Below are 22,505 nucleotides of genomic sequence, written 5' to 3'. Positions count from 1 at the left end.
ATCTGAAGCACATTCCAAAAACCTCCCTTGCATGGACAGTCCCAAATGAACTTTGCCCTGCACTTTCTTTGTGGTCTGGTGTTAGTACTTTGTCTACAATGGATGTGGCTTTTAGCTCTTGCAAATACTGGCTTGGCCTGTACCTCTAACTTTTGCACTCCAGATGGCTTCAGGTAAGCCCTCAGCTCTCACTTGGCTGTTGAACCTTCACTCTATCCCTGGTGCCCTGGTCAGCCCTCTGTCCAGGTAAGGTCCATTTAGCGGTGCACTGGGAATGGATTGCAGCAACTCATAATAGCCAGTTATTAAAAGTTGCAGGACTTTTGCAAGCTTGTTGTTAAACACAGGAACAAATAAAAGTCAAGTTACATCAACTTGCAATCAAAGAAATGATATTTAAAGTGGTTAATAACTACTCAAAATTCATTATTTCCAAATTATTTTATTACCTTTTACTATGATCTATACTCTTGAGGTTATTACATCTATTGTAACTGTATGGGGGAAGTACTGTGGAATGGTACGCTATTGTGCATCTTTCCCCAATTCTCTGTTCTGTGATGTCATGTTGGTAGCTTGAAATTGGTCACAGTGGGAATATTTGCACCATGGAAATTGGCAAGAGCGACAAATTAGGGCTTCTTTTCCCCTGGAGAACTGGTTGTTAAACTTTGACCATCACACCACTGTGGCCGGCCCACCCGCTGACATAACAGTTATAAGCACTGCCTGCCATTGCTGGTATATCAGTTGTGTCCCTCACTGCTATGTGACCAGGTTGAGGGTGGAGACCAATATCCATTCATTTTTGGTACATATTCTCCCTTGCCCCATGCTGGCCTGTCCCTAGCTGATTTACAGAATGAAGACTTGAATGTGAGTTTATGAAAAGGTGGCCTCTGATAACATCTGCTACCTTTTCCTGGCCTTTTTCCTGGATCTCTCAGGGTGACAGGTGGAGAGAGCGTAAATGGCAGTAAAGGCTGTAATTCCATCTTCACCATTGTAACTGGGGGAAGCAGTTCTCAGTTGGGATGGAGTTGTTCAGGACACTTCGTGCCTAATTGCCTGTACCAGCCGTGGGCAAACTACGGCCCGTGGGCCGGATCCGGCCCGTTTGAAATGAATAAAACTATTGAAAAAAAAGACCATACCCTTTTATGTAATGATGTTTACTTTGAATTTATATTAGTTCACACAAACACTCCATCCATGCTTTTGTTCCGGCCCTCCGGTCCAGTTTAAGAACCCATTGTGGCCCTCGAGTCAAAAAGTTTGCCCACCCCTGGCCTGTACCGACACATCTTGTGCCAGGCAGTTTCTATCAGCAGTAATTATTTTTTCAAAATGGAATTGTGTTTGTGTGTGTGTGGCAGTTATATAGATAGGAAGGAGGTTCACTTTGTTGGACTGTAGGAGGGAGAAGGTAAGTGGTAAGAGGTGGCTGTTTAAATATTATTTAAAGACACAAACCTAGTCCAAACTTAGAAGCATTTTTGGTGATCAGAAAATAGGTAAACATCTACATTCAAGACCTTTGCCTTGAACTTGGTGCTTGCATTGGAATGTCTAAATAGTGAACACCAGCTCCTTGTAACTGGGAATTATTGGGGAGCCTAGGAAATAACATACAGCCCTGGGCTTGGTGCATTCGGAAATTTCATATAATGATAACTAGTTAACACTTTTCAAAGGGTCCTAGGAAACAGCCCATATGAACCTTTACATTTAAAATTCAGTTTCACACATTTTATAATTAAACTGCCTTCCAAGTGACTTATAACCAGGGATTTCTTTCCTTCCCTAATAGACTGACTTGGCACCTTTTAGGACTTGGCTGTTAACCTGGGGGTCTGCCTTTTGGGAATAATCCCGAGTTCAGGAGAATAAAAAGCCGTTGCTTGTGCTTATGCAAAAGCACAATCTCACATAGGAGCCTGGCTGCCTCACTCCCCAGTAACCCGAAACACGTCTTTAGGTCCATCTGTTAGGACTGTCATGGGCTAAGGTTTCTGACTCACTCAGGAACGCAGTAGCAGAGAGGCAGCCACTCTTCAGGTGAAAAGCTGTCTTGTAGCGTGCAGTTTGGGACAATTGGGATCTGTAAGGCAATCATTCTGAATTTGTTTAAAAAAACTGCCTCAATCAACATGTTGGTGGTTTTTTTTCCTAAAACAGTCATTTTAATCATGTGACTACCAGACTGTAGACACACTTCCTATGTCTGAGATCGCCTCACTCAGTCACAGTTAGACACTAAAATACCTTAATGAAAATTAATGAACATTTACTGTTATTTCTACTCAAAATAATCATAATGCTGGCTAACGTTTCTGGGAATACTGCTGTAAACCAGGCATACTCTCAGAACTTAATATGTACCATCTCATCCAGTCCTAATGAGCTGGGGGCTATTATCACCATCCCCACTTACCAGGGAAGAAAATAGAGGCTTAGCGAGGTTACATAACTTGCTTAACACTGCAGAGCTACTAAGTAGCTGAGCCAGTCTTTGAACTTGGAGCAGGGCAGGTGGATCTGGCAGGGGAAATGGGAGACATCCAGCAAAGACACATTGCTTAAAGAAAACAGGTGCCATTTAGGGAGACTTTTGTTCCAGTTCTATGTATATATATTTGCACATATTGGGTTACCATGTAAAATGTATTTCTTACTGTGGGCAACAGTAAAAATAAAAGTTTGAAGAGCATTTAGAGGGAAAAGGGACTCATAGGGATGAGGGATGTTCAAGTAGGGAAGTGGTCAGGTGAGGTGACTAGATCAGATCTTTGACTTAAGGCCATCAGTTCTGACTGCTTTGAACAAGTGGGTTGGGGAGTGTGTGGATGGGGCCAAGAGCAGGCAGGTGAGTTCTGGCTGCGGTTGTCCAAGTGCTGGCTGATTTCCTTCCAGCCATGGAAAGAGTGTCCATTGCCCATTTAAAAAATCTGGCCTATTCTGTTCTACTGAGGCAGGATGGCATGGGCAGTGTGATCTTGAACTCTGGCTAGGTGTTCCTGAGCAAGGTCTCTAACTTCTGTCTGCCTCAGTTTCCTCATCTGTATAATGGGGGTGATAATAATAGTACCAGCCCTGTGGGTTTGTTGTGAGCCATCAGTTAATTTAAGCCCCTAGATCAGGACTCAATATAATACATAATTATTATATACTAGAGGCCTGGTGCATAAAATTCATGCACTCGGGGTGGGGGGTGGGGGGCGGTGTCCCTCAGCCCAGCCTGCACCCTCTCGCAGTCTGGGAGCCCTCTGAGGATGTCTGACTGACAGGGGGCCTAAGCCAGCAGTTAGACATCTTTAGCACTGCCGTAGAGGCGGGAGAGGCTCCTGCCACCGCCACTGTGCTCGCCAGCCATGAGCCTGGCTTCTGGCTAAGTGGTGCTCCCCCTGTGGGAGCACACTGACTACCAGGGGGAAGCTCCTGCATTGACCGTCTGCCCCCTGGTGACCAGTGCTTGTCATAGCGACCAGTTGTTCCACCATTCAGTCGATTTGCATATTAGCCTTTTATCATATAGGATAAGTATATATGTAAATATATACATGCTGTCTAATATAATTTTGAGATTGACATAAATATGGCAATGTTACAATTATGGATTCAGTTAATCATTTTCCATTCAGGAATTGTTTACGAATACCCATTGTGTGCTTACAACTGAGATACAGGCCAGCAGGGGAGGCAAAGGGTGATGCTAGGAAGATAATAAACATAAACTAATTATGGGAACCCTGACATTTACTTAGGGCGATGTCCCCACTAGATTACTAGGTTCAGGAGAACATGAATTTTTGTCTTTTATTTTCACTCACTGCTGTATTTTTAGCAATCAGAGCAGTGACTGGCACATGGTGCATATTTATCTGACAATAAATACAGTGGGGCCTTGACTTACGAGTGTCCCGACTAATGAGTTTTTCGAGAAACGAGCTGTCTCTCAGCCGATTTTTTGCTTTGAGTTGCGTGCTAAAATTCGGGTTACGAGCCAGCTTCAGATACCCCACCGCTAGTTGGCGCAGCGAACGTCACAGTGAATGCCACAACATCAGCCCAGCATCACGTGTCTCACTCGTTCACTTTATGATTTGACATACGAGTAATTTGAGTTACAAGCTCTGTAATGGAATGAATTAAACTCGTAAGTCAAGGCTCCACTGTATTTACTGTTAGGTAAATACGCTAGCCACTATTTTAAATCTATAATAATAAAACTGTAATATGCTAATTAGACAAGATGTCCTTCCAGACGACCTTCCGGACGAAGCTGGGGCAGGGAGGGAAGCCGGTGCCAGCAGCCGGGGGAAGGAAGGCCTGCTCTTGCATGATTTTTGTGCATCTCTAGTAGATTTATATGTAGGAAAGCACCTAACTTCACAATAATCCAACGAGGTACAACTTTATATGCACATTTTAACAATGAGATAGATAAACGCCAAAGTCACTCACTAGTAAGAGGTAAAGCTGGTATTTGAACCTTAAGCAGGATTTGAACCTGATGTCTACTGTCCCTGCTCTTAACCACTTTGCTATGCAAAAGAGACAGTACATCGAAGACCTGCCGATGTTCCCATGGCATCCCCTACGGGGCACCACTGATGCACAGAGATGGTCCTCTGTGTGTCACCTTGTTTGGATCTGAGCTACTGAGATTGATTGGGCAGGATCCTGACACCATTCCACCCTGGATTGTCTGCTTTACAGGAGACTCCTAGACAGAGTAAACATCCCAGGACCATCCTTATCTACACACCTTCTTTTCAAAGCACTTCAACCAACCAAACAATTTATTAGGCATTTATGATGTGCTGGGAGCTGTGCTAAGAGCTGTGGGAGAGATGGAAGAATGAGATCAAGTTTGCGCTTTCAGATCCCACAGACTCTGTCTGAGGAGGAGGGAGCTCTGCACAGGGAAGGTCACTGCGGACACAGGTATTTGGGATGCGTTGTAGGAGCACTGAGGTGGAGCGGCCATGGCTACTCGGTGGCCGGTGAGGGTCTGAGACAGAGCTCGGAGTCACAGATCTCCAAAGCGCCATAGATGCAAAAAGGCCTGCTCTACATGACTCTACCAAGAACCCAATGGAATCTGCCTATTTTTTTCCCTAGGTTTTGGGTAAGACTTAGAATTGGAAAAGTGGGAGGAGAGCCCCAGGGGAAGGAGAAGGCTTTAGGATCGAGCAGCATGTGGTACCTGGCAGGGGATATTCTCTGATGGAGAAGTGGATTTCCTGGATAGTAATAAGTGTGAGCTAATGTGTCTGCTAAGCTTCGAAAAGCAACTATTACGGATGTTTCCCCTCCTTATTACACACACGAATTTGCCCACCAAAGTAACAAGTCCCAAAGGCTGACATCTGCTGGGAAACTGGATCCACTGAGCCATTTTTTGCTGGGAAGTTCATTGAGTTTGTCCTGTGCTGTGGAGAGGGCCGGGTAGCCCTGCCCGTCCTCGATTCCTTGTGTTTTCCTAAACAAAGGAGACCGCTCTGTTCGCCTCTCCATAATCAAGAAGCTTCCTCTGCCTCTGGCCCCAGGTCTGTACTTTGCTGGGCGCAGGACTCTAGAGGAGTCTTCTCCCCTCCTGAGCCCTGGGGCGCCCCGGCTGTGCAGAGAACAAGCTGCTAAGTGGCTTGTTTTGGTCCGTGGAGCCGACCCACCAGTCATCAGCTTCCATGATTGATGTGGGTTCCCTGCTCTGGGTTATGTGAACTCAGGGGTGTTTTCAAGGGAAAATTTTGGTCATAGGCAAAGCCTAGCCAGATTTGAGATGTGTGAAAAACGCATCACAAAGGGAAATAGACTCGAAGTTTCCCTACAAGGGAACCATTTCACCCTGTGTTTAAGGAGTGTGAGAAACACACAGACATGCACCTCTGTCTCTTGTCCCTGCTGGAGAGTGACTGAGCATGTGTGAGCATGTGTGACCGAAAGCATGTGCTTGAGTATGTAGTGTGTGAGTTTGTAGTGTGTCTGAGCACATGTATTAAAGAGAGGAGAGAGAGAGAGAGAGAAAGAGAGAGAGAGAGAGAGAGAGAGAGAGAGAGAGAGAGAGAGAGAGAGAGAGAAACGTGCTCGGGGAAGGCAGGGATATTAATCATGCTAAGAGCAATCTGGCCCCATGGGAATTTATAAGGATCTTGACTAAAATCAATGGGAAGTTTTATGAGACAATTTTCTTCTTGCTGGCTCTGGGGATTGTTTGAACTCTCATCGAGCTTCAGGCAGTGCTGCCTCAGAGCCCCCTGGACCTCACACCTGTGCATGAGACAATGCGTATTTTCCACGTTAGGAGCTCGCAGCTGACTCATCTCTAAGGGCTGCTGCGAAGGGGGCCCCTGACCTCCCGATAGCCTGCTCTCTACTCGGAGCAAAGCATCTCACCGAGGTCGGGAGGTGAGTGAGGAGGACAGGTGTCGAGGGGGTGGGTGGTCAGGGGCCTTGGTGGTGTCCTGATAATGCTCACAGGCCTCAGGTAGCTTCAGGTGGTCCCACTGGTTTAGAATAGAGTCCAGATATGATGGCTGGCTCCCATCTATGTTTTCCTACTGTTTCCAACCAGAGCATCCTTCACTCCAGTCTAGAACAGGCTGTGCTTTCATGGTTCTGGGCTCTTGCTGATGTCATTCCCTCCGCCTGGAAGCCTGCTTCTTCCCAATCTCTCAGCCTGACACGGGTCTTCTCATTTACACAGGATTAAGCATGAGCAATTTCACATTTCCATCCAGAAAAGTACACAAATTGCTTACCAGAACCTCAGATGCCCATCATCCAGCTTTAAGAGATGTTTTTTTGCCAAGGCCTCATTTCTGTCCCCCTCCCCAGAGGTAAGCACCATGGTAAAGGCAGTATGCAATCATTCGCAATACACTTTTACTATGTATCCACAAATAATATATTTTACTAGAGGCCTGGTATGGGGGATCGGGCCTAAACCAGCAGTCGGACATCCCTCTCATAATCCTGGACTTCTGGCTCCTAATAGCTCACCTGCCTGCCTGCCTGGTTGCCCCCAACTGCACCCCCCATTTGGCCTGATCACCCCTAACTGCCCCCCCACCCCGCTGGCCTGGTCGCCTCTTACTGCCCCCCCCCCCCGCCAGCCTGGTAGCCCCCAACTACCCCCCTTTGCCAGCCTGGTTGCCCCTAACTGCCCCCCCCCCCCCCCCCCCGCCGTTGGCCTGGTTGCCACATGCAGCTTGCTTGTTCAGTTGTTTGGTCATCCTTCACTAAGCCCCCTGCTGGCCTGGTCACCCTACAGAGCCTGCTTGTTCAGTCGTTTGGTCATCCCTCACTAACCCCCCTGCCGACCTGGTCATAGGCAGCCATCTTGTGAGGGCGTGAGGGTTAATTTTCATATTGCCTCTTTATTATATAGGATGTGGTTTTATATTGTGCATAATTGTACTAATCTGCCCACATCCTTTGGTGAGCCATTTGCCAATACCTGGTGAGGAACATGCATCAGGAATTCCACTTGTAATTTTCATGGTAAGGAAAGATCTCACCTGTGGCGAAAGCATGTACAGAGATAGTCAATCTAATAGAGCAAAAGTGATAACAGCTTAATTGTCCCTAAGTAGGCAAAGAAAACTATGTGTGGTTTAATTAGATGAAATAGTATTTAGTAGTTCAAATAAATATAATATACATGCATATAAACATACTGTTAGGTTTTTAAAAAAGGCCTGTTGGAGAACTGTCTGCTCATTATTCATGGCTAGGTTGAAAATGCAACCTTTCTCTTTATTGAAGCATTCTCTGAAAAATCCCATCCAATGAAATGAATTGAGCTTTCTCACCCCATAGAACTGTATTTATAACTCTGTTTGTTTAAGGTTGACTTCTTCCCTTCACTCTCCATCGCATGTACATTGTGAACCACTTAAATGCAGAAATCGGGTCTTAGTCATCGGTGCAGCCCCAGGGTCCCAGCCCGAGAGCTTGCTTACCGTCGGTACTCAGCACATAGTTGTGCAGAGAGGCAAATGCACATGGATGTGTTTCCAGATACTCTCACATATTTCATGACTTTCTCACGTCATGAGATCTTTATTTTCTCTGCGTTTCTGATAAAGAGACCGACCAGTACATTATATCAAATGACTTGCCCTCGGCCACTGAGAGCAATGACGGACGAGATTCCAGGTGCCATCTCTCTGGCACTAAACTGCCTTGCATTAGACATCAAGAAAGTGAGATGATTTAAATTTTATGTCACCTGCTTGATGTTTTGGGAAGAGATGGCAGAAAACTTTCTTGGAATCAGGAGAGCATATACAAGAGACCATTAGAAATAGAATAAAATACAGAGCCCAGAGGGGGAGACTGATTTCATTTTAACTCAGCATAATTGAGTAAATAAATTTGAATATTTGTAATGTGCTGAGCAATTGCTTAAGCTCACCCAGGAAGAGCAAGTGGGGAAATCACTGAGGAAATGTCTAGTAGAGCATTGGCACAGAGTAGGTTTCAATAAAGGTCAGTTCCTTTTTCTTTTTGAAGGGCTGAGTCAGGACTAGACCCCATATCTCCAGTATTCTTTCGGCCCGGTCAGGGTCATCCAGAGGTCAAGCTGGACAGTGAATCTGTGGGAGATCATGCCTGTACGCCTCGCTGGTAAAAACTGACACCACGAATATTTTCTGACAGCTCTTTTGCTCCCTCACTTCAGCCCCCTTCTCATTTTATGCTCACATGGCCATTACTTTCTATTAGCATACTAATAAATGTTTATGAGATTATACTGTATAAACTATAAACTTTTACATATTATTCATTAACCTCGCACATTGGATTGGAGGCTCCTGAACATTTACTGACTTGTAAACCAGGAGAGTGGCGTAGAGGGAGCCATGTCTGCTAAACAGGTCTTACTCTTCTCTGCCTGCAGGAAGTGTGCATCGTCATTCGGACAGCCTGGTACTTAAGGACAGCAGACCTGGCCTTGCCTCTTCCCACCTGGGACTTTTTCAACCGCTCAAAGGCCAGTTTCTTTGTTTGCAAAATGGGCATAATAAGAGTACCTATCGATGGGGTGCTTAGCACAAGGTAGTTACCCAATAAACATAAATTGAATAAAATGGAACCAGTGCAGAACCAATGAGAGGAAATGGCAGGGAGTCAGAGAGTTCTATTTGTTAATGACGAAAAGACTGATGAGAGGGATTTCCAAGAGTGGGCAGCCTGCATTCCAGTGTGGTAAGCAAGGTGTTCTCGCTAGAGATGTGCAAGGAGAAGCTGGATGAAGCAATGTCTGCATGGGGTGGGAGGGTGTACTACATACGGTTTCTTCTATTCCTATGACCCATGGATTCTAGGACTGTGCTTTTTCAAGGCCAGAGAGACCGCGAATGGGGGAGTTCCAGTTTTAACTTAGGCACTGACTAGTTTTACAATTTAGTCTAGATTCAAGGCACTTACATTCTCTGTTCTTTTATCTGTAAAATTGCCACACAAATTCAATGTGGTGATTAGAAGAGAGTAACTAAGAAAGCACTTTTAATAAGGTTGATCTATAATAATTTAGTTAGTCTCACCATCTTTGGTGTTCAAAGTTGAACAGGCCTGCATTCACTGGGAACACTGCAAAAGCATCATGGGAAGAACCCAAATCTGGGGTTCAGAGACAGATGCAATTAAGTCATGTGACTGGGTTTGAGTATTTCCACCCCTTGCATCCTAAGTAACTGATCTCAGGTATGTAGCACGAGGCTAATGAATCTGCTGTGCCAACATCACTGGGGTGTCCTGAGAATCGGATAAGAAAGTAGATGTGATTAGTGAGTTGTAAACACAAAAGGGCCATGAGATGAAGGGTACACTTAGAACACCTCACCGTACTGTAATTCCATTATGTTCTCATTTCCTACCCCACCAGGCTATGGGACATTTAAGTGCAAAGCTGTCTTTCCGATCTTTATATTTGGCCGTGCCCAGCAAAGTGAACCCATGGATTCCACACACGTTTATGAAGTGCCTGCTATGGGTCAGGCACATTGGTAAGTGTTGGAGTGAGAGAGGAAAAGGATATGGTCTCTGCCCTTGAGAGACTTGCATTCTGATAGAGGACTGAATGACAGACATATCCGGAAATAAACGCAAAGGGAACTCTTTCTGAGATTTAGCTGTAAAGGGGGCATCCTGTTTGGGAACGTTCCCACCTCCCGGGCAAGGAAAGCTTCCTTTCCTCTCTGCTGTCCTACAGTGAGTGTCTAAGTTGTTGATGGCCACCTTTCTTGAGAGCCAGGCAGTTGTTGGCTTTGGGTCTTTCCCTGCCCTTGGATACATTCCGATGGAGTGAATAATGGCAATTCATTCTTGGGGTCCACTCACATGGCCGGAGGCAAAGAATGGTGAAGTGATTTAAAGCTTATAGAAACGGTTAAGTCCCCAGCAGCTAGAAGGTACTTTCCAAGGAGGAAGAGCGGATGCCACTTATAAATACAATTACTATTGATTACTGTCAGATTCTTTTATCTGATTTCTGCCCATTAGGCCCTCTCTTTTGCTGGAAGCTCTCTCTCTTTCCCTCTGCTTCATATTGCCTCCAGAAGTGCCTCTTAAAGGAGTGCTGCGGAATCCTGGTGATCCCTGAATAGCTCGGAGGTGTTATGAGAGCATTCGGAAGAATACTTCAAAGCTTGACAATAAATAACAATTTTACGATTATGACATAAGTGGAAAGAAGGGCCATGTCTCTTTAGTGCTCCGTCTCAGAGCAGGAGCTACAACAGCAAAGTCAGCCAATCTCTATGCAGCTGCTTAGCAACCAGAGGCTTTGAGTGGTGCCCCATTGTGAAGTGTGTGTGAGGGACACCTGTCGCCTTTGCACCCAGAGCATCGTCCCTCCGCTCCTGGTAACAGTACTCCATGTCTGCTTGGGGAGAACTATCCTCCCTCATTGTCAACCCTGTACTTTGGGACGCCCCAGGGGTGGAGCACTCAATGTAGGCATCAATCAAATACAAATCCCATCTTCTGGTCACCGGGATGGGCACATGATCCAGTTAAGTCCAACGAGAAAGTACTAGGCTTATGAAAAAACCCACCACAGAGACAATGTTGGGTGGTGTGGTGGGTGTCTGAAGCTGCTAGTGGCAGAGAAGGGGCTGCGCTGTGAGCATGAACCATAGCAGGAGGAGCAGAGTCCGGATCTGCAACCTGGTGGTAGCAGCTGAGCCTGACTCAAGCTGTGTCTGAAGCCAAATCTGCTCATAGGCTTTACAGGACATCTGTTTTTTTCTAGCTTAAGCCAGTTTAGGTTGGATTTTTTTTCTGCCATTTGCATCTAAAATGGTCCTAAGGTGGTATAGTGTGATAGTTTACTGCATTTTAGCCACTTATTTGGCTAAATAATAATATAATAAATTATTGTATGTAATTGTGGCGAGCCGGTATGGCCATGGCATACTCAGCCCCATGTTGGGCACGTTATGTGCTGAGCCAGCTCAGCCAGGTTTGGTGAGCCTGAGTGGGGGCGGTGAAGGATGGAGAAAAGACAGACAAGAGAAGAAAGGTGGGTCTGGGTGGGATGCTGTCCTCTCTAATGTTGAGCCTCTCTGATGGAGAGCTAGCGACAGCGCCATGGACTACAAGCAGTGTCTTTATTTTCTAGCCAGATTCCACAAGGCAAAGTAAGGGCGTGGTCAAGATGTCTACAGCATTCTCGTGGGTTTCAATCCTACTCAATTACATGCACCTGAACTCTATCAAGCCCACATCACCCAGGCACGTGGGGCCATGTGTTCGGACCATAGGTTCAAGCTTACAATTGTAGCTGTTGGCTATAATTGTGCTGGGAGGGCTCTGCCCTCCAAGCTGGGACTTGCACATGGCCATGAGAGGACTGTGCCCTCTCATTAGTCCGAGGCTTGAACCTGTCCAAACACTGTAGCCACTCTCCGCATTTAATTATCATGGAAGGGTCGGAGATAAGTTTTATAATCTTGTTTTATAAGTGAGGAAACCGAGTCTCAGAGAGCACAAGTGACTCTCCTGGAGGAATAAGCTTGTAAGTGATTGGGACTGGCCAGGAACCTAGGGCTTCTGACCACAGTGATTGCTAAGATATATTTTCCTCAAACCAGCTACTTATGGAAAGCAAATGTAAAAGGAATGCAAAGGGAACCACAGCTCATGCTGATGACCACAAGTTGTTATTTGCTGGGAAGTTTGATCCAAAAATACATGGTTACATTCAAAATTGAAAGACATTCAACCACCTTTCCTATGGCCATTGCCTGGGTCCATCAGGCCTTCATCATCTCTCACTAAGTTTATTCCAGCACATTTTTAGGTAGTCTCTCTGCCTCCAGTTTCATTCCCCTACTATGCATCATCTACCCTGTGACGGAATCATTTTTCTAAATGCAAATCAGATTATAGCATTGCTTGCTTACAACCCTTCAGTAACTCCCAGAGCTTTTAAGGAAAAGGACGAATTCAGCTTTGCACACAAGATATTTTATGATCTGACTCTTGTGAGTCTCTAGCTTCATCTGTCCCATTTCTCTAGTCATACTGAGTGAACTTTGGTTCTGCACATGCTGATTCATTGCTCTGCCTTTGTATCCACCCTTTTCACTGGGTGGAACTCATGTCTTTTCTGGGTTTTTTGTTTTTGTTTTTGTTTTTTTGGTCTGGCAAACCCTTCCTTAGCCTCAAAATTACCGTCATCCACCAGATGTTGTTTCCTCTGAGAAGCCTTTTGTGATCCATCAGACTGACTTGGATGTTTCTTCTCTGTGCCCCTCCCTGCACTCTGGACATATCTCTCTCATCACACTTCTACCCCACACAGTACATGCCACTATCTCCCATAGACGGTGGGAAACATTTGTGCCCTATTCAGTTTTACAGACTGCTTGGCACATAACATCAGTAAATGTTTGTTGCATGCATATCAAGAAGGAAAGAATATATGGAGGAAAATATAGAAGAAGAGATGAGTAATTATTTAATACTTTTCTCTAAGATATACTGATGGTATACATTTTAAAGTTAAATTTAGATAATATGTTCTTCATGGCTTTAATAGTTGTATCAATTGCTTTGTTTTGTTTTGGTTGTATGCGTTTTTTTAAAAAAGAAAAATTTTATGATGTTTTCAGTTAAATAAACAATGTTTATTTTTCTGAGATCTCAGAAACACTTAGAAAACATTGCATGATGAGGTGAGGGAAGGAGTGGTGAGGGTTTTGTGGAGGGGGAGAGGGATCAGGAAGCTGAGAGCCAGGGTCTCCTGGTCCCATTACTAGCTGAAAGCTTTGGCGGGATGAAAATGATTTATGTTAGGGATCTCAGCAACTAACTCCAGTCTCCAGGGATGGAAACATTTTGCTTCCAAGCATGCTAAGTTTGGGATCTTGTGCTTACTGAGTCTGACAGTTGATAAAGGATCTTGTCCCTAAGGAACTTGTCTTAAGTTTAACCCTGAAAATGTCCAGGGGGAATGGCATGTTTTCCTTGGGTTTCTGCGTCTCTTTCTAATTATGTTGCTTACCTGCTGTTTCCTGTGAGTATTAAATGTGCTCATGCTGAGCAGGAGTTTTCCACATCAGGCCTCTTATGCTACAAGACTGAGCCTTCATCATTAACTCCCACCTATTCATAGAAAGCTTAGCGTCCATCTCTTATTTAAGAAATTGATTCCTCACAAGAGGCACTTTATGCTGGGCCCAAAGTGTGAAAGGAGTTTTGGGCAGGTTGGTTTCTGATGGGTTACCTTAAGTGAACCATCCATCCACCCATGCAACGTCCATCATCCATTCATCCATCCATCCCATTACCATTTTCTGAAATCTTACACTGTTCCATGTTTTCTGTAGGAACAATAGATGACATACCTAGAGCAGAGTGGGTAAGAATATGGGGCAGAATAGTCTTCCTGGAGGTGTAGATGCCTAAGATGAACAGGAGTTAGCTAGTTAGCTGTGCTGGTGGGTAGAGGTTGGGGGATGGTTGTTCCAGATTGAAGTAAAAACTTGGGCAATTGCACAGAAATACAAGAGAGCATGATGAGTTTCAGGCACTGCAAGATAGAAGGTCACATACTTATTGAGCACCTTTCTTGTGCCAGGTGCTGTACTGGGATCTTCAAGAATGAGATTTGCTGCATAATTACCACAGTGAAGGCCTAATGATATTTACTATGTATTACTCTTAATGGAAGATTTAATAAATAAGTTAGATGCAGATGGCAGAGGCAATGGAAAAGCATGAGAGAGGGGAAGTAAATTTTATTTATTGACAATACATGCTAGAAGCATTACATTAAAATCCTCTGTGTTGTTCCATGCTGCTATAGGAACAATTCCCCATAGAGATCACAGATATAAAAAATGGAGTCTCTGAGAAGAAAGGCAGGTATACACTGCCAGGTTTGGGAACTAAACCAATCCACAATTTTCCCACTGTGACCTTCTGTCTATCACCAAAAATGAGCTTCCCTTTGACTAATGGCTCTGAGGATCAGGGTCTGTCCTTTTTCCCCTCCAGCCTTGGAGACAGAGCTTAATCATGCAAATGATGGAGAGAGGGAATCCTTTCTGAAAAAGGGGCCCCTAGAAAGGGAGGCTAAAGGGAAAGTAGATATCAGGGAGTCATGTCAGTTCCATGCTTTGGGCCAACTTTAACCATCATCTAAGATCCATCCTAAATCCTCTGTCCTTTGATAAGCCTGCCCTGAAAACACCAGGCCTTTGTCCCTTGCTCTCAGAAGTTATTGTCTGTATATTATAATATATGTAGCAACTAATCATGTCTGGCCTTGTGGCAGCTCTTCTACTATTACCTTACATGATATTTCTCTCTGGCTTTGTAATTCATCTTTGTGTGTGTATGTTTTTTTCCTCCAGTCCTATATAATAAAACCCTAATCGACCAAATGGCGGAATGACTGGTCGCTATGATGTGCACTGACCACCAGGGGGCAGACGCTCAATGGAGAAGCTGGGCTCATGGCTGGCGTGCTCAGTGGTGGTGGCAGGAGCCTCTTCCACCCCCACAGCAGTGAGGACATCCCCCAAGGGGTCCCAGACTGTGAGAGGATGCAGGCTGGGCTGAGGGAACCCCCCAGTGCATGAATGTCATGCATCGGGCCTCTAGTTCTTTTATAAACACCTTGAGGGCAGAGACTTTGTCACAAATATATTTTAAATCTTTCCTTTATCTCCAATACTCAAGGCCTGATGCATGAATTCGTGCATGGGTGGGGTCTGGTGGGCCTGCCCCGATGGGGGCCCATCGGGCAGAGCCGGCTGTGGGGTCTAATGCTGGAAGCTATTATTATCTAATTATACTTTAAGGGTGACCAAAAGAAAACCCACAATAGAACTGTTTTGCATTTCACATGCCATGAGATGAAGTTGTTTATGTGTTGTTTGCAAACATATATCAAGATGGATGATGGCCCTTTAAGATTTTTGCATTCTTCCCGGGGCTCTGCCCTCAGTTTCCCAATATGACCTTCATGTCTGTTTGTTTAAAAGTTTTTCTGTTTTTGAATGTGCCTACCCTTCACTGTTGCTCCTGTCAGCCTGCGGGTCCTCTTTGCCGCCCCTTTTAAAGAGAGATTGAAAGCTCACCTAATCTGCAAGGCAACGCAATTTCACAAAATCCTCACCCAGCCTCTCTACATTCCTCAGCCAAGGGCTGCCATCCCATTAATGCTTAGGTAGCCTTTTTTGGCTAACTTGGAAGGTCCCCTGGGGCTGCGGCCCATGGAGGGAGAATTCCACACCTTGGCTGCAGTGTTAGCAGAGCTCTCTGGAGACACTGGTTGGGGACAGAAGGGACTGATAATTCTCTTGTGCTTTCACGAAATGTACATGTACCAGGGAGCCAGGCAGTGATTTAGGGGTGTTGGGGGCTGATCAGGGGTGGGACTGGCTGGGGCAAGGGGCTGTGGGTGGTTTGCTGGCCGGCCCCACCCCCAATCGGGGTTGGGGGGCCTGCTTGGGGGGCAGGACTGAGCGGGGTGAAGGGCCCCAGTCGTTCTGGTCATTCCGGTTGTTCTGCCATTCAGTCGCTGGGCTTTTATTATATAGGATGTAGCACAGTGCTGGATAGTAAAGGCTCAATAAATACATATGTCTCAGCAGGAACAGCCTGATCTGATGGGAGGGGACAAAGGAGTGTTTGTTAGCAAAAGCCAGGAAAGGTTCAGCCCATGGAGCGTTACCCACAGAGGGTTGAAGGAACAAGCAAGGCCAAACTTGAGGGCTCTTGGGTCCCTATGTTCAGGCTAAAACAACTAACATGGAATCTCTAGAGAGGAGGATTTTGACAAAAATGCCATTAAATTCATAGCATGTCTCTTATGTGCCAGAGTTTGTGCTGTCTTTAATCCTTGCCACTGTCCTAGGTGAGTTTGAGAGAGAATAAGTCACATGGCTTATAAGTGATTTAAGTGACACTGACACGTAGATGTGTCTCACTCTAAAGAGAAATAACACCTAAAACAAATGCCTCCTTCATAATACTGCCTAGTCTGTAGCACTATTCTCTAACTTCCAACAAACTAAATGGGCACCTGTATCTACCTCATTGCTGGTAAAACTCTTTGGAGGCCCCAGAACAGAGCTATAAACAGCAGAAAACTCATGACTCGACCCATATTGGACACAGTGCAGTGGCTTCTTCAATTTGATAAGATCAAGGGCCACTCTGCAATGTGCTTTGATGACAACTTCATCTGGCTCAGCAAGAGTCTACAACAGAAGAGGGCAGCTTTGGAGAGAACCGTGTCTTCTGTGTTTGCAGTGGGTTAGGTGAGAATGACCCCCAAGCAGAGGCCTTCGGAGGCCCTCAGGAGCTGGTGTCAGTAAGACTAAACTAATCCCATCCTTTTCATTTATCGAATAGTTTATGTACTGTCTGCGCATATGTCTTGTTGAACCGAGATCAACAATTCTGTGGGATTCACAGGGTGGCATGTATGTTCCCATTTTGTAAACCAGGGGAAACAGACTCAGATGTAGTTACTTGATGTGCTCAAGGTCACAGAGTTAATTTGTGGCTGAGCTGGGATTGGATTTGGGCTGTTTGACTCCTAGTCCCAGGTACTTGAGCAAGTCAGTTAAATCAACTGAGTCAACAATTAAGCACTTACGGAGTGTGAGGCACATGGAATGTGGATGTGCTTTAGACTGGCTTCCCGTGCACAGAAACAGCAATGGCCTGAATAGCACTTGCTGTGTGCCAGACCCTTGCTCTAAATGCTTCACTTAGAGTGACTCATTTAATTCCCATAACAACTCTGTGAGGGACTATACTTACTATCTTCATTTTATGCATGAAGAAATGGAGGCACGAAGCAGTTAAATAGAGCTGGAGTTCAAGTATAGGCAGGCTAGGTCAGATACGTTTTACTTAGATCCTATACCACACTGCTTCTGGGCTCAGGAGGCGCCTGGGGAGGGAAGGGAGATGCTAAATGACAATAGATCAATACTGTTTGGGTTCGAATACTCGCTCTAGCACTTAAAGCTATTTGACCTTGGGCAAGTAACTTTATTTTTGTGTATTTCACTACCGGTAGTTGTGAAAATTTAATAGGGGTGTGTGTGTGTGTGTGTGTGTGTGTGTGTGTGTGTAGAACTTGGAACAATGCTGGGACCTGCAGTTAGTATGACATGAGTGTATGTTATCATCATCATTCCAATGGGGCCTTGAAATGGACTAGTTTCCAGACTCATAGCATGGTAAGTGTTATAAATTTTCAGAAGAAGGAGAACTTATTTTCATACTCATGAAACTTCCATGCTCACCCAGCCAGTTGGGTGCATGGCTTTGATTAGAACCCAGATATCCTCACTTCTAGATCTGCTCATTTTACTGTTCTGCCTCCAAGAAGTTCCCGTTTGAATCATTGTAGGCTAGCTAAATTAGGGACTATGTGTCCTCAGTCCACACTAGTATTGCCTCTTGTGGCACCAAGTCCAGTGTGAGTTCATACATTGCCTTTTCTCTACCATCCCTTTGGGAAGGATGCAACTGAGCAATGAATTTGGCAATGATGGGAAAGACTTTTCACAGAAACAAGGGGCTCAATAATCTATAAACAGTCTCTGGATAAAAACAACCAATGTCAGATGTCTACTTACTTTTCTCATTAATCTCCACAGTAACTGGATATATTCATTTTTATCTTTCTTTATACATATAGAAAACTGAAGGCTTAATTTTTGGCATCTTCATTCTAGTAGCTTTCTCCAGGTCTCACAGTAAGAAAATGATTGGATCAGATGTAAACAATGGTCCATATTCTAACCCTGGGGCAGACAACTGGTTGCATCCTGTTTGGTGATTAGTAGCACCTGCCTGGAGCACTACTGAGGAAATTGAGAGGAAAGGTCTTGAATCTGTTTGGCAAGAACACTGTGGCCTGTTAGCGATGTCTGCCATGGTGGGAGAATGGGGATTGGCATCACTACAAGTTCATTGCTGGCCTGCTCACACCAGCCTGTACTACCTCTCCAGAGAGCTGGAGTCCAGATTAAGGCTGTCAGTGAGAGGACACTGTTCTTTTAGAGAGGGGTAATAGCTTGTTGGCTAGCTTTATCTTCTATCCATCCATCCATCCATCCATCCATCCATCCACCCACCCATTAATCTATCCATCAGCCATTATTCATCTGTCTAGTCATCCATCCATCCCTCCATTTCTCCATCCAACAAACCTTTGTTGTGGGGGTGCTCTGTGTAAGGCACTGACTGTGCTTGGTGATGTGGAGCTAAGGTAGTACCTAGGTCTCCTGGTCCCATAGTGTTGAATGGAGCTTCCTCGAGGGGTTTTATTGGGATAGTGTTAGCGAGGAGAGTAATGAGGAAAGGTTTATACAGAGACTGGGCATTTGGGGAGACCATGCAGAGCAGCAGGCAGGTTGCTCCCTCTGCTTCTAAGGGTGCAGATGAGTGCCCAGCTGGCCACTGGCACAATCTGCCTCTTTGTGTGAAAACCAGTGGAATCACATATGTGCTGCTCCCAGATGTGGTCTCAGCACCAGCACTTTCCAAGCAGGAGGTTCTGTCGTGGTGCTGCCTGCCAAATCTCGTCCAGAGGACTGAGGCCGCTTGGCCAGCCGACCAGTGCACTGCCTAGCTACTGAGGAGATCAGGCAGGGGGAGGTAGGGAAGGGCAGAAGGTGTGTGTGTGTGTGTGTGTGTGTGTGTGAATCTGGATCAAAGCCCTTTCTTGCTGCGCTCTGTACTTGAGACATTTCACTGGGTGTGAGACAAAGAGGCTTTGTGTGCTGTTCCAAGTGCTGTGGTGTGCTGACTGTGAGACACATCCAGGGTAAACCCAGCCCAAAGCCACGGCTGGCCTCAGGTTCAAACCCCAAATGCAATTTGCAGTGGTTGAAAAGGACAAAGGATGGGTGGCAGGACCCAGAAGAAACACAGTGAAACCCAATGCACCCAATAGGTCTGGGGGCACTGATTTGATGTTTCAGGTGAGATCTTTAAGGAAATCCTATCAGATTCTTATCTGCACACACAGAAAAATCGGTAGAGTCTACATTTCATTGTCTGGCAAAGGTAAGGTTCACATGAAATTTTCTTGGAAGATTATTGTTGTTTTGATATTTAGAGTCCATGTCAGGGAGGGGAAAAGAAGATAGCTGGTCAGGTGTTTTTCTTTCCCTTTTAAGCCTCACCTGCTTTGCAGAACAACTTGTACTTTGTCAGCTGAGAGCAGTGCCTGGCGTTCAGGCTGGTGTTTTGACTATAATTGAATTGCTGGGGTGCGTTAAGCATTGCCGGGTTTTAAGCAGAGAAATAATTTAACGATGTGGCCTTTAGGATTGTTAATTAGCACTGTCTGCATGAACATGTAACAATAACACCACCTACTGTAAAAGCGAACGTGCTACACTTCCGAACACTCATTTCTTCCGGGCTTCCCGCAGAGAAGCAGTCATTAACTCTTTTTTTGACAGACGCTTTTAGACATGCTCTCTAGGCCCCTGAAGTCACCTCTCTGGCCAATCCTGATTCCTTCTCTACTTTTTATCTACCAGGCAAGCTGGCAGATAGGCAAGCATGGAGACCTCTGAGCTTAGCCCTGCAGAGTGGCGCCCAGAGATGAGGAGGTGTTGGTCTTGCCCTGCAAGGCTCCAGGGACACTCATTCCAGGGCCCAGGAGGAGATTCAGAGGAAGATGTGGAGAAATTGGGACTCTTGTATGTGATTGACGGGAATGAAGAATGGTGCAACCACTATGGGAAACAGTATAAGGGCTCCTTAAAACATTGAAAAACAGAACTACCATGATTCAGTAATCCCACTTCTGGATATTTACCCAAGAGAATTGAAATCAGAGCCTTGAAGAGATAGCAACACTTCTATGCTTATTGCAGCATTATTCACAATGGCCAAGATGTGGCAACAACCTGAATACTTACGGACTGATGAATGGGTAAAGAAAATGTGGTATATATACACACAGTGGAATATTATTCAGCCTTTAAAAAGAAGGAAATTCTGCAATATGTGACAACAGGGAGGAATCTTGAGGACATTATGTGAAGTGAAATAAGCCAGTCACAGAAAGGCAAATGTTGCACTATCCCACTTATATGGGGGTATGGACAGTAGTCAAATTCACGGACTCAAGGAAAGAGTAGCATGGTGGTTGCCAGGGGCTGGGGACAGGGGAAAATGAGAGTTGCCAATTAGAGGGTATAAAGTTTCAGTTAAGCAAGATGAGTAATATCTAGAGATCTGTTGTACAACATGTTACCTAGAGTCAACATTCTGTATTTTACAGTTGACATTTGTCAATAGGGAAGATCTCATGTTAAGTGTTCTTACCACAATTAAAAAAAGGAAGGTCATGGGGTCAGGTCATTGGAGGAGAGGTCATTGGCTCACTCCCTGCCCACCCTGCTGGTCAGTGGCCATGAGTTTGGAGGAAGCCCACAGAATGCCTCCTGCTACTATTTTCTCTGGCTTATTGAGACTGGAGGCTGATGATATGGGGAAATGACACTTTCCCTGCCTTCTTATATTTACATCATAATGGCCAAGTTCCTTTTCGATCATCCACCCTTCTCTTTAGTCACAAGTGTATCTTTTCTTCTGAAGACATATCTCTATGAGACAAAAGCAGCAGCATTCAGGTATCTGAGCACTAGATTAGGCCTTCTCCTCTATTCAGCCAAACCTTCCCAGGGCCATGCTCTAGGCCTGGACATCTCCAATGAGAAGTCCAACTTGGAAACCTCAAGTTCTAACATCTCTCTCTCTGCCCACAACCTCCTGTCCTTCTGGCGCTCTCACTCCTTTCCTCTCCCAGCCTCATCTGGCCTCTTGTCCAGAGATGGCATATACCTGATGTGTAGCTGCCACTCTTTTTGTGCCCATGGAGAACATTCGTGATCCATCTGCCATTCTTTCCCATTGAGCACAGAGGTAACTTTGGAATCCTTCTCTGCACAGGATTCTATCAATTGGCCTTGACCCCTTGAGATGGACACTATTGACCATTCCAACTCCAATGACTTGACCCATTTTCTTTCAACCCCCCAGGCTAGGCCCTGTGGTTGATCATCGGAAGTCTTCATAGCACTCCCAGTTCCCTTGCACACACATATGTGTCTGTCCAGTGGGCAGTTCCCTCCACTCTCATGCCCAGACTCCTCATGCTGTTTGAGTTTTTGGCAGGACTGTGTGGAATGTACGCCACACCACATTTGTGGTTTCTATTTCAGAGCTGCCTTTTTGCTTGTTCTTTCTGAGTATCTTATCTTCTCAAAGCAGCCTTTCAAAGCATAACCTGCCATTTCGGTCCCCGTAGACCATGCTACTTTCACCTCTTAACTGTTAACCTCCCCTCCTATTTCACTGGGAAAACTGGGAGAGGCTTGGCCGACCTCCCCCTTGGCCTCCTCCCCTGCTTCCCACTTGTACCCTGCTTCCCTCCACATCTCTCACTGGAGAGCCTGTAATTACTGCCCAGAGCACTGTGTCCTCCCTCTTCTGAGATGTCAGCTTTTCTTTCACACCCAGAGAAAGCTCGTCTGCCTGGTAAAACCTTCCTTTGCTGTCTCTCACCAGAAGCCGACTTGGACTATGTTTTTCCATGGCATCTTCTGTATTCATCCCAATGAATTGGCATCTCTCTGTTTTCTAGTCTCATGTTCATTAAAGACTCTAACAATATCTAGAATGAGGCGAGAATTCACATTATATTTGTCAAGTAAATAAATGAAATGGGAAGTTGAGGCAGAGAATAGATTTTGCCCATCTCCCAGCCCCTTGTTCTTGCTGTTAAAATTCTTTATCTGCACTTCTCTTTTTCAATGATGTTTATCATTTCCTGTCATTGATTTTAGTTATCTTTATGCAAGTTTTATCATCCCTCCCACACGGCAGGTTCCTTCAGGCCGTTATCTAGATTTCAGTGAACTCTGTTTCTCCCCAAAACATACATATATAGTATATTCACACTTGTTGTCTTATTTATTTGAATGAGTAATTCTTGT

At 45.2% G+C, this 22,505-nt stretch overlaps 1 long non-coding RNA gene across 4 annotated transcripts in view; it reads left to right on the top strand.

The window, feature by feature from the left end:
- Window positions 1-22,505, top strand: part of LOC118677655 — a 51,457-nt gene that overhangs the window by 17,353 nt on the left and 11,599 nt on the right. For 3 of the 4 annotated variants that reach the window (XR_004974459.1, XR_004974461.1, XR_004974458.1), the window contains 2 exons: window positions 8,909-9,066; window positions 9,896-10,016. This is a non-coding gene — a long non-coding RNA (uncharacterized LOC118677655). Of the gene's footprint in view, window positions 1-6,729; window positions 6,843-8,908; window positions 9,067-9,895; window positions 10,017-22,505 lie in introns of those variants that run through there. The other variant, XR_004974460.1, reaches the window with a different exon arrangement.

Source organism: Myotis myotis, unplaced genomic scaffold, assembly GCF_014108235.1.
Source record: "Myotis myotis isolate mMyoMyo1 unplaced genomic scaffold, mMyoMyo1.p scaffold_m19_p_2, whole genome shotgun sequence".
NCBI lineage: Eukaryota > Metazoa > Chordata > Mammalia > Chiroptera > Vespertilionidae > Myotis > Myotis myotis.
This window is presented reverse-complemented; position numbering and strand designations above follow the sequence as displayed.